The sequence below is a fragment of the Olea europaea genome, unplaced genomic scaffold, assembly GCF_002742605.1.
Source record: "Olea europaea var. sylvestris unplaced genomic scaffold, O_europaea_v1 scaffold928, whole genome shotgun sequence".
NCBI lineage: Eukaryota > Viridiplantae > Streptophyta > Magnoliopsida > Lamiales > Oleaceae > Olea > Olea europaea.
The window spans coordinates 88,508-105,359 of NW_019267767.1; the positions used below are offsets into that span (position 1 = coordinate 88,508).

Consider the following 16,852-nt stretch of genomic DNA (forward strand, 5'->3'; position numbering starts at 1 on the left):
AAAATTTTCACCAACACCCAAAAAAAAAAAAACCTTTTTTTTTTTTTTTTTTTTTTTTTTTTTTTTTTGGTATATCAGGTGGGATGTGAACGCATTGGACCAGCTTCCAGAATACATGAGGATTTGTTTTCTTGCTCTCTTCAACTCCACTAATGAAATGGCTTATGATGTTCTTAAAGACCAAGATTTCAACATAATACCAAACATCCAGAAATTGGTAAAATCATTTTCCCCTCTGTATCTTTTAACACTTTTTATGTCTCTTGATTGGCTGCTTTAATGTTACATACTAAATATTATAAATTCTAGATCAAAATACCTATATCTCCGACTGTTCATTTACTAATTTCACATCCATCAGTTCAGGGGCGGACCTGGGGAGGGGGTTTATAGGGGCAATTGACCCTCCAGATATTGGGGAAAAAAATTTTTACTTAACTTTTTTTTTCTTAGCTTTTTTTTATTAGAAGATATCCTATAAATTTTATTTTTGACCTCCTAACCCAAGTCGTATGAGTCCGCCCCTGTATCAGTGGGCGGATCTTTGTAGAGCCTTCTTGATAGAAGCTAGATTGTATAACAGTGGGTATGTTCCCAGCCTGTCTGAATAAAAAGAAATTAACTTCATTAATTGTTGAACCAATTCCCCTGTAATTATTCTGTGGGTGCGTGTAAAGAAAGTCATGCTGTGTGTCATTCTGAAGAAATTGTACTTTTATCTTTGCATGAATAAATTTTTATATGAAAATTGAGCTTTCTTAAGAGGAATCCATGGTGCATTCCAATAGGTACATAGATAAATTATCTATATTAATAATTAAACACAATTTTATTCTGGCATGTCTATATAATGATGAAATTATTTTTCTTTAGTAAACGTGAAAACAATGAATAAATAACAGTCGGCATCAGGTAAGGTACATCAATTAGGAATTCCAACAAGGTGGCATTTCGTTGTAAATCATATGATAAACTCCACCTTAAATCCTTTGATTAACAAAATTATTCAATAACTCCGTTAATAGAAGTGAAGAGCACTTTTCTGAAGGATTTCTAGGATTATACATGAAGAACATTGTCAACACAGAGAGAGAGAGAGAGAGAGAGAGAGAGAGAGAGAGAGAGAGAGGGGTTCAATATAAAAGTCTATAACTTTTTATTAGTGCAAAACTTACACTTATTCTACGTACTTTGTGACCCGATTTCTAGTCATTTCAAGTCGAAGTTCTACTGATTTTTGTTTGTAGGCATGTATTGTGAAAAGAAGAAAATGGAGACATGAGAAGTCTTGTGATGATATGGGGTTGAAATATACATAATGTAGAAACAATTCGAGGCATGAAATTAAGCAGAAAGGATGTACATTGAGCTTGCTTACTAAATCTGGGTGAGAAAAGGCTAAAGTGCTCAATCGAGTGAGAGAAAAATGTTGGGATGTGATGTCAATCCAATCCAAATAGTGGGACGATGATGATATTTGGGCTTGGTCCGTGTTGCTATTTTGATCCATTGCTTGATAACTCAAATAAGAGTCCCAAAACCTGGACCCAATAAGTACAAGTCGCATTTTGGAAGAGCAACTTTAAATGCCACTTAAATGATGATGTCGCTAATTGCTCTAAACTGTTGATCATCATCGAGATCATCGGTGGTTGTTTGGATTATAAATAGTGCCTTATACTGTTGCCCTAATTCAATTTTGTCGTCTGATTTTCTATGGTGTCTTCAAGAATCCTCTGTGTCTTTTGGTTCCCAACATCTTCTCTCTCTAATCATTTCAACCTCTGGTTGGTGAGTCTTTTCTGGTTTTTTGAGTGAAATTTGAGTCTCTGTCATTCTTTGTCTAAGAGAATAGTGTGTTGCTTCAGTTGATGCATTCAATCCATAGATGCAGTGTCAGCTAACCACTGAGGGTGTAGGTTTGCGGTTTTTTTGGTTTGTACACAAGTGTACAATGTACCGAGTCCCAGATCATTTCGTGTCTTAAAACTTGTATTTTGGGGAAAACAGTAATATACTTTGTATTTTCGGTTTCTTATTCTAGTAAAAAACATGAAGAATCTCCAACTCTCCTATTGTTTTCTCTAGTGAGCAAGTCAATAAAAAATAAAAAATAAAATGTCAATAATTTTTTCTATGTTACAAACTAGAGAGTAAATACTAGAAAATAGAGAGTCAATAGATTTGTATCTATTTTACTTAAAATCAAGTACCTATATTTATTGCATGGAATTAGAGCTATAGAAGTGCAATAGTCATAATAATTTAGCCCCAGGGGATGCAATAGTCATTCACTAATTACTATTTAGTGTATGAAATTTATCATTGAATGACTCGTTACATGATGTCTGTTTCGTTAAAAATATTGTCCAATAAAAACCAGTGGGACAAAAATATCAAAACAAAAGAAAAAAAGAGTGTGTGTGCGTGTGTGTGTGTATATATATATATATATAGTATTAAAAATAAATGCTACCTTATTATTGTTGGTGATAGAAAATGACTCGACGTAAATTCATAAGGAAATATGGTTAATTATAATATGGGCGCCTTTGACATGACTTTTGAAAAGCAAAAATGAGCTTTTGAGATCCAAAATTACTTTTTTATCAATTTAATTAATTTTATGAGAATGTTTTTTCTGGCTAAAATAGTTTTTAAAGGAAAGTAATTTAATGTGAATTTCTCTAAAAGTACTTCCAAAATTAAAAATTCATTTAAAAAATAGTTTTCAAATAAAAATTAAGAAAACTTTCTCCGAAAGCTCTTCTACCAAAAACAAAAGCAAAATCAGAATTCATGCCAAATGGACCCTATATATTAGTATATGTAGACGCTTGTGTAGTTGATGTATACATGAGTAAATATTTACATTTTAAAAAAGGTATGTTTTTTTAAAAAAATTTCAAAATATTTGACTATTATATAATGTTTTCTTTTTTCTTTCCCAAACGTCACTACAAGAAACTACGACTTTCCCGACCAAACCAAAAATAGATTGTGAAAATTCTCCTTTACCGACTAATAAAAATATTTAGTCGGCAATATTTTTGCCGACCCAATACAAATAGTCATTGAAAATCGTCTTTACCTTTTCGACCCATCAAAAATTAGTCTTTAAAAATAACATTTACCGACCAAAATAATTTTGAGTCAGCCTAGATGAACCATCTTTGCTGACTAGATTAAAAGGGGTAGATGAATATCTTCTTTTTGGGCCAAATTTTTGGTTGGGAAATATGGCGCCTTGACATTTACGGACCAAAATAATTTTTAATTGGCTAGACAAACCAGGTATGTCGACTAGATTAAAGGGGGTCGGTGAACATCCTTTTTTGGGGCCATATTTTTTGGTGGGAGATATGGCACCTTGACATTTATTGATCATAATAATTGTTAGTTGGTCTAGACGAACCATATTTCTCGACTAGACTAAAGGGGGTCGATATATATCTTTTTGTTTGGGCCAAATGTTGTGGTGGGAGATATGCCGTCTTGATATTTATCAACCAAAATAATTATTGGACGGCATAGATGAGACATATTTGTGGATTAGATGAAAGTGGTCCGTGAATATTAGTACTAATATTTTAATTATTTTTTAAATCAGGAAATTAAATTATCAATGGATTTACCCGGTAAAATAATTTATTCCGTAACATTCTAGGTAATTCATTTATAGAAATAAATTAATAATTTTTCTATAGATTTTGCAATGGGTGACTCTGTAGGTAAATAGCTAACAAAATCCAATGAAAAATACTAATAATTTTACCTTACAGACATTCTCCAACCAGTCGTAGAAATAGTAGGATCATTGCTATCGTAATATAAATACGATTACAAACAATCTCCAATAAAATATACAGTCATTTCGAGTTTGTGAATTATAATATTATAATTAACTTTCTATCCTATATTTTCTACATACCTTTGCTAAATATCACCGTTTAACCTTTTGAGGATTTAATGCGAACACTCTCTCGATGCCCTTAGATTATTTGACGGTTCCTTCTTTTGGAGTTTCACATAATTGTTGGTGTCTCACCGCTTAAATATTCTCACTTGTAAAAATCTACACCTACAAAACTAAGATGTATAGTATATATTCATTTCTTAAATAAAATATTTTATTCAGACACCGCATGCATTTGTGTATAGTCTAATGTAAGATTTGAATATTTGATCAACTTAATATCGGATTCGACCTTATTATTTGCCAAGCATTTTGGAAAGGTCTGGGTGGGTCGATCGAAGTTATGCAATACCCAGAACCATCCATTATTATTAGGGTATTTTGTAGATAGAAAGATACAGTTTTATTAATTATAGGAACCAAACTTAAGCCCAAATCATTAGTTCCGATTCGAAATATGAGAAATAAAATATGCTATCAACTACATTTTTTGTCACCCTATAACATCCAATTATGACTAAGGTTCTGACATGACCTGTCCCGAATTATCCTAGTGGATTTGAAATGTGACGTGCGCTGATAATAAATGCTGACTAGATGTCAAATTTCACCAAAGCTGACTATGAGTTCTTCAAAAAATGCATCAAAACCAAATGCTTATGTAAAACATAATGCGATAGGCCCAAATTATTTGTTTCGTGCTTCATCAATATGAGTTATAACACTCAACAAGTCATGTGACTCTCATTCCGAAATCATTAGGCTCTTTCAACTAAAAAGAATCAATTGCTACCTATAGGAAAAATTATGGAAAAATATATGAGTTGATAGCTCAGTGAGTGGAGAAGTTCGAAAATATTTATACTTTTCAATTTTACATTTTTTTATCAAAATCGAGTTAATATCAATGAATAACTCGCAAGATAACATCATATAATTATAGTGAAAACGTGAGACATTCACATATGTCACAAATGTCATCGTAAAGTCAAGCTATAAACATCAACTGATAACCATACTATAATCTCATCACATTAAATATACTAAAAAATCCATAAAAAATGTACCCTCTGACTGAAATCTATAATTCATTTTTCGGGTTAAGAACTTTCACTAACGGCCTTTGGCCCCTTCCGTGAACGAAATTCGATCTCAAAGACCTTTCATAATCAATTTTAGAATACGGTCAAGGCCCTTTTTCAACTATATGTACACGATTAAGACCAATATTCGATCAAGACCCCTCCGTGTAGAATAGAACACAGTCAAGGCTCCTCTGTGAATTAGAAAAAGTATATAATCATGGTTACTTTTCAGGCCGATCTCAATATTACATATCTCATATACCGAACAAATCTCAATATCACATGTCTTACATACCAAGTCACAAATGTGCCATAAGTAATTTTTGAAATTCCACATGTATCATAATAAAAGATATTTCCATAAGAATCATATAATGGAACACACAATTGCACGTACCTTAATAATATACTTAACTTATAAATACTTCAAAAATATTTATATTTTTCCACTCACAGAAATATTTTCGCAAAGTCAACTCAATTGGTAACCTGTCTCCATGTTCATATCGCCGCCTGAAATATGATATAATTTTTAAATTAATAATTAATTATTTTAAGTAATTTCAATAATTAAAAAAGCAATACCCAAATTTAATCATTTCACGTTTAAGGGATTTTTAAAAACTTTAATCACTAAACTATTCTTCCATTTAACTCAATTTCATAGTTATCATACTTACCTCCTTCAATCTAACAACTATAAAATTAAACATAACTTGACGATAAATAACTTTTTACTTACCTTTCAAAATTGAGAAATTCAAGCCTAATAGTATGGACCATTTATTTTCTACAACTTGGCAAAATTTTTATAATTTTTTCATTCTTCTTCCTCTTCTTTTTTCTTCTTTCCTCTTTCTTTCTTTCTCTCTGATTCGGCTTCTTTTGGTTCTGGGTGTTTGTGTGTAAAAAAAAAAAAAAAAAGGATTTATGTGAGTTTGGTAATAATTTTGGATTGAATTGGACTCCACCGCCTGCCACTTCTGCTTTATCTCTCTTCTTCTTCTTCTTTCTTTCTTTCTTTCTTTCTTTTATTATTTTTTTATGGCTTGACATCTTTGACCATTTTTTTTTACTTGTTTTAAATTAAGACATTACAAAACTCACTCCCTTAAAAGAATTCCGTCCTCGAAATTTAATTAACTAATATTCGCACATGTAATATATAGAGAGAAAAGATTCACACGTGTAATATATATAGAGAACACATTTGACCCTCACTTGCCATAATGCCTCATCTATTGAATGATTACTCTAACAAACTTTTAGTCCCAAAATTTAATCTTTCCTATCATGCCTTTAATAACTTCCTAAGAGCTGATGTATGATATTCTAGTCTCTTTTTTTTTTTTTTTTTTTTTTACCAAACCTTAGGAAAACTCAATTATTTTTTCAATTTGAATTTCAAGATACTACTTTTCATATTCTCCAAATCTTCACCTTACGTCACAATTTAAACTATTCTCTAATTACATTCTTTTTCTATAATGATGGTTACATATTAAGATCAAACAACATTCTTTCCCTCATTTCGTCATACATCCTTGGAATATTTCAATATTATATATAACCTCAATTATCGTCACTTGTGTTTAGTTTTTATATGTCAATTCCATGACAAATAAATAATTATCCAAGTCTCCTTTAATTAACCAACCATAGTTGATAGCCTCTCGTTTTAATTTAAAGCATTTCTTTGTGCTTGAGTCAATAATATTCCAGACCTTCATGGATTTCACCAACACTTTCATATTGTAGCTCCAATAGTCATAATCTTCCTCATTGAAACGAGATATAAGAGACTAGATTACTTGGATTTGCCATGATTTTCTTTCCAAAGTTATGTTGCTGCTATTTTAATATTTGAATAATTTCTATAATGTTTGAATGCTCTGATGCCAGTTTGAAGGCAAGCAAAGTTGTGAATTATATTATCAGAAATACTCAATCTTATTGCCTTAAAAATTACTACAAATTATATTCCAATTTATACATACTGGAAGACATGGGGAAATGCATCAAAATATATGTAGTTTTACATATCCAAGAAGACTCCTTAAATTGCTCGATCAATTATTGAAATACTAGTTGACACTTGACTAAAATAAAGTTTAGTAAATGATTCTTAAATTCATCGGTGATCATTAATTTGGTTTATTTTCCAACAAATCCCAGAGATAGTCACGAAACTCCTACCAAGAACTTGAGCACATATTGTTGCTTCATCCATTATAGATGTATCATCTTCTCGCTATGTTTGTGATTGTTAAAACTCCACCATCTCTTTCCATCATACAATACAAAAGTTGTTAACACGAATAATACTAACAATAATTTTATTTGTGCAATAAAAGACATATCTTATATATAGTAACTTAGCTAGCTGGTTATCCCATCTTTTTCTATGGAATGCATCTTCCTCGACAATTCAATGTGACCAATTGATTCTTCTTGTGTGCACTGAAAATACACAAAAATATAAGTTGATCACTTATCTACTAGAATGATATAAAGAATTTGGAATTTTTCGACATGCATGGAACATTGTTTTGTTTATAATTGAATGTATCCACAAACATATATAGAACACGGTTTACAAGTATACTTAGTAGGATATCTATTAAAAAGTTCAACTGATGCCATTCCATTACAAATAGTGGTTATCATGGTTGCAGACCAAATCAGAGTTTCAAATCTATGAAAAATGTAAGTTTAGACTCCACTAACCTTTCGTATGAGGTTGGATTCTCAAAAACTCCATGTTGACTACAAAATTAGGCTGATAAAGGACTTCATACACGAATACCTTAAAAAGTTCATTCCCTTTTACCTTGTTTATTTATGCCTATTGAAATAGTTCTTCTGCAACTTCATGTCTTTTTTAGTGAAAGAGTGGTCTCTTGTCCTTTGGTGATCCTGGAAGAAGAGGCTGGGGCTCCCTCCCTCATTTTACCTCCAGCGTGAGTGAGGAAAGTATTTTTTATATAAAGGATTTTAAAGAATTGCAACAATGACAAAGGAAAGTATTTTTTTCTAGAAAAAGAAAATACCCCCCTTACCTAACACGCCCATGGGATATTTATAGGCGTCTGGCATCATGTAATCGCTGGGCAGTTGCCATCCACGTGTGCCTATCAGTCTCGTATCACGTAACCGTCAAGAAGTTGTCATCCACGTGTCCTCATGAGACATACCCGCTCCTCAGACGGTTTTTTCCATTTATTTAGTTACCCAGGTAGTAGGCTTAATGATAACCATTCGGATGGTTGTTGACCGATTCCAATGTTGTTCGGGTAGACGGCGGTCACTCCACTCGTGGCGGGAGTCGGCTTAGCATAGCAATTAGCACTCTAATATGACGAGCATCACCTAACATGCCAAAACTGTATGTACCTTATGAGCAAGTGAAAGTAGCGTCGGTCGAGCTGACACTATGGTAGTCACCATATCATGATAAGCACTACCCGACATAGCGGAGGTCATCCTCTCTCTACCAGTCATCTCAATTAATTATTTGAACCACATGGTATCACTAGTCCCCATACCTTTTGTCGATTTTAAGCGTTATTTCTCTCTGTATTCGTCTCCAAGGTAATCTCCCCTTTTATTTTTTTCTTAGGATTCTAGTAGCTCGTCATTATTTCTCGATGTACAAGGTTGTTCTATCATCTTCATCGTCTTCTAGTCCAGAACGTTCCAATTCATCCTTCTAGATGTCGAGGCGAGGCGAGGCGAGAGTAGATCTAAGCATGAGAGTGAAAATGGGGTGGATAAGGGACATTATACCGACCGATTTGGCCAGTGGACTGCCTCGATCGACCAAAGGGGCCTAACTTCTACAATCTTCCAACCAAGTTAGATCAATTGCTTGATAGGTATACACGTATTGATGATTATATATATAGAGGCCCCAAGCCTAAAGAAGAGCTTTCTGGGTCAGACCCTCGCGAAATTACCGTGTATAAAGATTATTTTGATAGAGGTTTGATGTTTTCTATTCATCCATTCTTTGTCTCAATTTTCAACGAATTTCATCTCACACTAAGTCAAATAAACCCGAACGCATGGAGAAAAGCACTATACTTTTTGTACCCGTGCCTTAGTGAAAAGATCGTGCCCTCTATTGAACTGTTTAGGTGCGTGTTCGAGTTGCACAACTTACCCCAATACAATGAGTTTGTGTATTTCGCTACCAGTGTATCTCTTCACATTTCTAAGTATAGAAATTCCAATAGCAAGTGGAAATCTCGATTCTTCTTCGTTCAAATTTCTGAAAGTCGATTCTATTCAATACTTAATGGAGAATCTCTCAAATTCATCTTTTCAATAGTCATGTTGAGCCTACTTCTCTTTTGGGTTCTCAAGTCCAACAATTGACCCATATACCACCTATTTCACCTCTCCTCTCTCAAGTCTTAACAGTAAGGAAGATGTTGACAGTGGGGATTGATCGACCTGTTGGGAGGTCCTTATTTTAGTTTTTTATTTTCATTCTACATTTTTCTTCAGTTGTTGGCCCTTGCGTATGACTTTCTTGGTTGTGTGTATGCAGGTATGGACTTTGACTTGACAGGAGTTTTGAGTTCACTACCTGAGCCCGAGCCCGAGAGCGACGAGGGGTTGTCTCATTCTCTGCCCAAGAAGAGAAAAGTCACGAACAAGAGAAAGGGAAAGAACACTAACGGGGGTCTTCTTCACCATTGGAGGAACCTATGGGAGGAGTCCTACCATATGATAAAGAAGAGGAAAACTTGAGTCCTGACGAGTTCCAGTTTGAGAGTGATGGTTCTTCACTTTCAGATCTTTAATTTCCTCCTATTCGAGGTATGTGCAAAGTTGATATGGTCGATGCTTACATTATATCCGATCATGCCAAAGCTTTTTCTAGGCACTGGGTGGACGATGTAGAGAAGGTCCTGGCGGTTTACAATAGAAGGGTATTCCCTCTTTCTTTTTTGCATTTTCATACACATTTATACTTTGTGTAACAATCTTGCCTTGTTTCTACTATTTGCTTGACAGGTTTTGACAATGCAGACTTTTCCCGTCAAAGCAAGTTGCCTTCTAACTGCTAAATTAAAAGCTCTCGAGGAGGAGAAAGACAAAGAGGTGGGGCGATCTCAAGAAGCCTCTTGATGTTGTGGAGGCTCAAAAGAAGAAAATGGAATTTCGCATCAATTAACAAGAGAGAGAAATTGACAACCTACACTCTTCCTTGGCCCGTGCTCAAATCGATGCAGTAGACCATTATAAGGCCTCTTCAGAGTATTCTAAGGACATGAACAATTATGGGGCAAAAACAATGGCACCCTCTATCGCCCTTACCAAAGTGGGTGACGGTCGAGCATCCATCCATTGATCTCTCTGACTACGATCGCTTTCTATTGCAACGTAGAGATAAAAAAAACCGGCTAAGCAGACTAAAACATTTGGGCACATGTGGAAGAAGTTCCAACGCAGAATGACTTAACTTTTTATTACTTGTTTAAGCTTTTTGTTGCTATCCCTTTTCACCATTTGACTATTCAATAGTTTTTTTCTTTGTTCAAGATGTAGACAGAATATTATGCTTTGCATTTATTATGATTGATACGTCGTGCGCTCAATACTGTTATTGCTATTATTAATTTTCATCATTTCGATATTGTTAGTTTTTGACATTATCATTTATCCCTTTTTTTTGTTTTTCGAGCAATTTTGAAACGCAAAGTGCTAGTTGCATCTATCTCGCACCTTAGCAAATTTTAGCTTGAGAGCTCATCGCCAGACTATATAGCAATTTTGAGCTAATCAATCCTTCATTCAGTTGCTTATCGCTGCCCTTTAAATGCCTTAGGAATTAGAGCATGAGATTTGATAAATTTCGCCCTCTACCAATTTTTCCTAGTTTTAAGAGTCCACCATCAAACCTTAGAGCGATTTTAAGATAACCCCATTTGTTGGTTTTACTGCTCACTGCCATTAGTTGAATGTCTTCGTAGGGCATGGGATCAAGTGATTTTGCCTCCCATCCATTTATTCGATTTTGGAAGCAAATAATAAAGCGATTTTAAGCCAACCAATTTTGTTGGTTTTACTGCTCACCGCTATTCGTCGAATGCCTTCGTAAGGCATGAGATCTGGTGATTTCACCTCTTAACCGTTTATACGGTCCTGGAAGCTTATCATCGGACCTTGGAGCGATTTCGAGGTAACCAATTTTGTTGGTTATATTGCTCAGTGCTATTCATCGAATGCCTTAGAAATTTTAAGGGGTGTTCTGCAGCTCATTCTTTAGTCAATTGTATACCCAACTCCTATATAGACACATAAATTTGCCTAGATTTGGGAACTCAGTAGGCGTACCGGGACGTCCCAGCTAGGCTGGCCCTTTTTTAGCGCCCTCATCATCTGCCGCCATCTAGGCCTTTCATTAAATACTTCAAATGATTACAACATGATATGCCTACAGTAGACAATAGATTACAGACACTAAAAGAAAATTCTAGCGACCATATTTACAAGAGACATTTGCTAATACATTATGAAAGCTAGTAAACCATCTTAACAACTATATTTACAAAAGATCTGGTATGATCTCCCTACTCATCAACCTATTGATGGTACTTCTTGAGATGCTCGGTGTTCCACGGCCTACTGAGTGGCTTCCCTCTCGGGCTTTATAGACTGTAAGCTCCTTTTCCAAGGTTGCGAATCACCTCATACGGTCCTTCCAAATTTGGCCCAAGTTTGGATGGAGGGTGCCCTGCTGCTCTCCTCGTCTTAATATGAGATCTCCTGGCCGAAAATTCCTTAGCCTTACCCTTTGATTAAAGTATTCAGCAGCCCTTCGATTGTAGTCTGCCATCCTTACGTTTACTTTCTCTCTTACCCCATCGAGTAGGTCGAGTTCTGCATTGGTAGTTATGACGTCAAGATGTTTAACTTTCATCCAATCAGTTTCATTTAGCTAAGGGGACAATGGCTTCCATCTCAAAAGAGAGCTTGAAGGGTATTTCTCTTGTAGGTTCTCGCCGAGTAGTTTAATATGCCCACAACACATTTGGCAATGCATTTGCCCAAAGCCCCTTTTCCTTTTCAGGTCTTGTCTTTAAATTCCATAATATCGTCTGATTGGTTACTTTTGCTTGCCTATTGGATTGGGGGTGAGTGACAGAATTGAGTCGGTGATCGATGCAATAACTTTCACAAAAAGCCTTGAAGCCTTAGTTGTCGAATTGTCTGACGGTCTCAGTTATAAGAACTCTTGGTATGCTAAACCTGCATATTATATTCTTCCAAGTAATACTATGCACCTTGGTAGTTGTGATAGCGGCCAAGGGTTCCGCCTCGACCCATTTCGTTAAATAATCAATGGCCACTAACAAAAACTTCCTTTGCCCCTTGGCTATGGATAGAGGCCCCAAAATGTCCATTCTCCACTGAAAGAAAGGGCATACCCCGAAAATGGCAGACTGCTGCCTCTCGGAAACATGAATCAAATTTTCATGACACTGACATGCATCACACTTTCTAGTGAACTCTTTAGCATCCTACTTCATAGTTGGCTAATAATATCCCTATCTTAGGGCCTTGAATGCAAGGGCGACCGCACCCCTGATGGTTGCCATAGATCCTTGCATGGATTTCTAACAACACCTCATGTGCCTCAGTTGGGCGTAAACGTTTTACGTAAGGCATGGTAAAGCCTCACTTGTAGAGCTGCTCGTCGATCATGATGAATGAAGCTGCTCGAGTTTTCGATCTTTTGGCCTTGAGAATTTCCTCTAGAAATTTATCCTCCACAAGATAATTAATTATCGAGTCTATCCAACTTTTCTCATATTCCATGTGTACCACGTCGATTACATGCTATACATTCAGGTGTCGCATGACTTGTACGTTCACCGTACTGGGTAGATTTTTTAGGTTTGTGGATGTGAGCTTGGATAAAGCGTCTACTCGCTCGTTATCTTTACGGGAGACCTTGGTTATCTTGAAACTTGCGAATCCCCTTTGTAGGTCCTTGACTTTCATCAAGTAAGCTCCCATCTTCCCGTCTTTCGCCTCAAATTTCCCTGTCACTTGCCCAACTATCAACTGAAAGTCACTGCGAATTTCTACTGACATCACTCTCAGTCTAGATGTCTAGCTCAGGCCTGTAATCACGGCCTTATACTCGACGTCATTGTTCGTTGCCGAAAACTCGAAATGCAATGAATATTTCGTTCCTTTGACCCTGGTCCTATTATAATAATGTCTACTCCAGGTCCTTTACTATGTGAGGATCCATCCACAAAGATTTTCCAAACTTCCTCATGCCTTGTGGGTTGGTCAAGCATGGATGTAAGTGCTGCGATAAAGTTCGCCAAAGCTTGCGCCTTAATGGTCGTCCTCGGTTTGAACTCGATGTCAAATTCACTTAATTCGATTGCCCATTTAAACATCCTCTCGGACGTCTTGGGTCGATGCAAAATTTGCTTGGCGGGCTGGTCAGTCATGACTTGTACTGTATGAGACTAGAAATATGGCCTTAACTTTCTGATGGCCACAATCAATGTAAACACCAACTGCTCTGCAAGGCTATACCTGGTTTCTACACCTCTCAACACTTAGATTAGTAATACATTGGCTTTTATGACTTTGGAAATTCTTTCATGAGCATCACGCTGACTGCGCGCTTTGAAATGGCCAAATACAAACATAACACGTCCCCTATACATGGACTATCAGGATCGAGGGCTACTGGAGCGATAGCTTCATGGATTCAAGGATTCTTCACATTCCTTGGTCCATTCAAAGTTGTTTGAGCCACCAATTTCCTTGAAGAAGTGGTAGCACTTATCAACTGCTCGACTCATGAAACGATTCAATGCTGCTTCCTGCCCTGTGAGCCGCTGGACCTCTCTCTTACTTGAGGGGCTTTTCATCTCCAAGATAGCTCGGATCTTATCTGGATTTGTTTCGATGCCTCTTTATGAAATCATGAAACTTAGGAACTTTCCACCTACTATTCAAAAAACACAATTGTAAGGATTGAATTTCAGCCTATTCCGTCGAGCCATGTCGAACACTTTCTACAGATTAGCTACGTGGTTATCAGCCTTAATACTTTTGATGACCATATCATCAACATAAGCTTCGATTATATTTCTAATCAGGTCTCTAAAGACTTTATTCACCATTCTCTGAAAAGTTGCTCCAGCATTTTTCAAGCCAAATTGCATAGCTGTGTAGTAGTACATTTCTGAGTCAATTATGAAGGATGTTTTCTCCTAGTCTGACTCAGGCATAGAGATCTAGTGATACCCAGACAAGGCATCCAAAAACCTTAGCTGATGTGGCATCCACCAAATGATCTATCCTGGGTAGCGGATATAAATCTTTAGGACATACTTTGTTTAAAGCAGTGTAATACGCATACACCATTTCCCATTCGATTTTTCACGAGGACAACATTGGCCAACCATTTAGGGTACTGTACTTTCCTGACAAACCCTACATACAAAAACTTTTCATCTTCTACCTTGGCTGTGTCCTGTCGCTCCGGAGCAAGATTCCTCTTCTTTTGCCTTACAGGTTTTGCTCCTGATGAAATACCAATGCGGTGCTCAGCGACTGATGGATTGATCCCTGGAATGTCACTTGGGCTCCATGCAAAAACATTTAAATTGTCAGACAAACACTTCACTAATTCTTTTTCTTCTAGCCTCATGTTTACCCCAATACAGAATTCACGTCCTTCCCCTATCAAATTTTTTTCTTTCATGTCAAGTGGCTTAATTTGTCCCCTTGGGGACTCAAAATCCAGCATCAGAACTTGATGATAAGTGGAAGGAATTGCACCAGCGATATTTAACAGAGGTCAACCATATATTGTATTGTACGCCATGGGGGATATTAACAACAAGAAAGTTTGCTAGGATTACCACGCTTGTTGGCTATGCACCCAATGTCACTGAAAGTTCTACATCTCCCCTTGGTATAACAATGGCTCCTTCGAATCCTTGAAGGGGAGTGGACACAACTTTGAATTTTTCAAAGAAATTTTCAATCCCAAAAATGCTTCCTAAGTAAGGACGTTTGCTGCGCTACCACCATTGACCAAAACCCTTTTCACCGGCAATCTTCAAAGCATCGTTGCGGGATGTTGCCACACCAATTAGATCTTCTTCATTGAAAGTAATATTTTGGTAAAACTTGGCCTTCTTCTGGATAGAACAAACCCCAACAGTACGAGCATAGCTCTTCCTAGCTGAATTCAAGTCTTCGCCTGCTGCAATCCCTCCAGCTATTATATTTATTACTCCGGCTCTAGGTGTTGGTCGATCATCAACTTTCTGTTTGCCTCGATCATTCTTAACATACTTAGTCGAAAATCTCCATTTCAATAGACACTCGATCTCCTTCCTCAAGTGGATACATTCCTTCGTATCATACCTATGATCCCTGTGGAATTGACAATACCTGCTCTTGTCTCTATTGTTAGTGGAGGCTGCCATGGGCTTCATCCAGTCGAGCTCCTTTATGTCCCGAATTTCCATCAATACTTTAGCCCATAGAGCATTTAGAGGGGTGAAGGTTTTTATCTCTTCTCGCCTTTGTTTGACTGAGTGATCTTGTAAATACCCTCTGTTCACATACTCATTTTTCAATTTATTCTTATCAACTGATTTTCACTCCTCATGTGATTTTCACTTGTGAGTTTCTGGTTCCCGTCCTTCCCAAAGGTTTTTCATAACCCTTTCCTCTTCTTCAATGTCTACCTACTTATCTCCCTTTTTCAACAGTTCATGCATCGACTCCAGGGGGTTCCTTGAGAGTGACATCTTAAAAGCTCGATTTCACATCCATTCATCAATGCTGTAACTACCATCGACATCTGAAGATCCTTTATGCCCAATGTTGCCCGATTGAACCTAGCCAAATGATCTTGCAATAGCTCATATTTATCTTGAACAAATTGCATTAGTCCTATGGAGATCTTTCTCTTTCTCTTGCTGCTCATGAAATATGCTAAAAAGCTTCTGGAGAGCTCATCATATGTTTTGATCAATCGTGGCACCAAAGTAGCTACCTAATCTCTTGCTTCTCTTCTTAGCATTTATGAAAAGGATTGACACATCACGGCATCTGGGGCTAGATACAGTCTCATCAAATCAACAAAAGTGCTTAGATGATCAAGTAGATCAGTGACTCCATCATACACTTCTATCATTGGCTGTTTAAGACCCTTTGATAGAGAGACTGCCATGATTTGTGGACGAACGAGTCTTCTTCCAAAACCATCTATTGTCGCATGTCCTTCCTCCTTTACAATGCATAGTCAATCTTTTGAGACATAATTTCTTTCATCCTATGCTCCAAGTCTACTATAGGATGGTGGCCTGTGTATGTGTAACTTCATGTGACCCTTGGTCGACAACGATTTCTTGAATGACTGGTGGGACAACTGTATAGTTTGTCTGGGGTTGCCCACTTGTGTCTTGCTGCGATGCTTCTAGTATATTATGGGACGGACCGGCTACTCTTAGCATCTGACTTTGTAAAAGAGTTATCACATTGTCTAACTGGGCCTCTAGAAGGTTAGGTTGGCTCTGCATCACATATTGAGGTTGAGGCTGCGGAATTTGGCCCCTGGCGATAAACTCTAGCTCCCCAGTGTTAGCAACCACACGTGTATCGTTTCTAGTTCGTCTTCTCGACATAGCTTTTATGTTCGGTGAAGATTTCCATAGACGGCACCAATGAAATAGTTCTGGTGCAACTTCGTGTCTTTTTTAGTGAAAGAGTGGTCTCTTGTCTTTCGGTGATCCTGCAAAAAAAGGCTGGGGCTCCCTCACCCGTTTACTCCCAACGTGAGAATCAGTAA

At 36.7% G+C, this 16,852-nt stretch overlaps 1 pseudogene; it reads left to right on the forward strand.

Moving 5' to 3' along the window:
- LOC111392421 overlaps positions 1 to 16,852 on the forward strand; it is a 75,673-nt pseudogene that overhangs the window by 1,904 nt on the left and 56,917 nt on the right.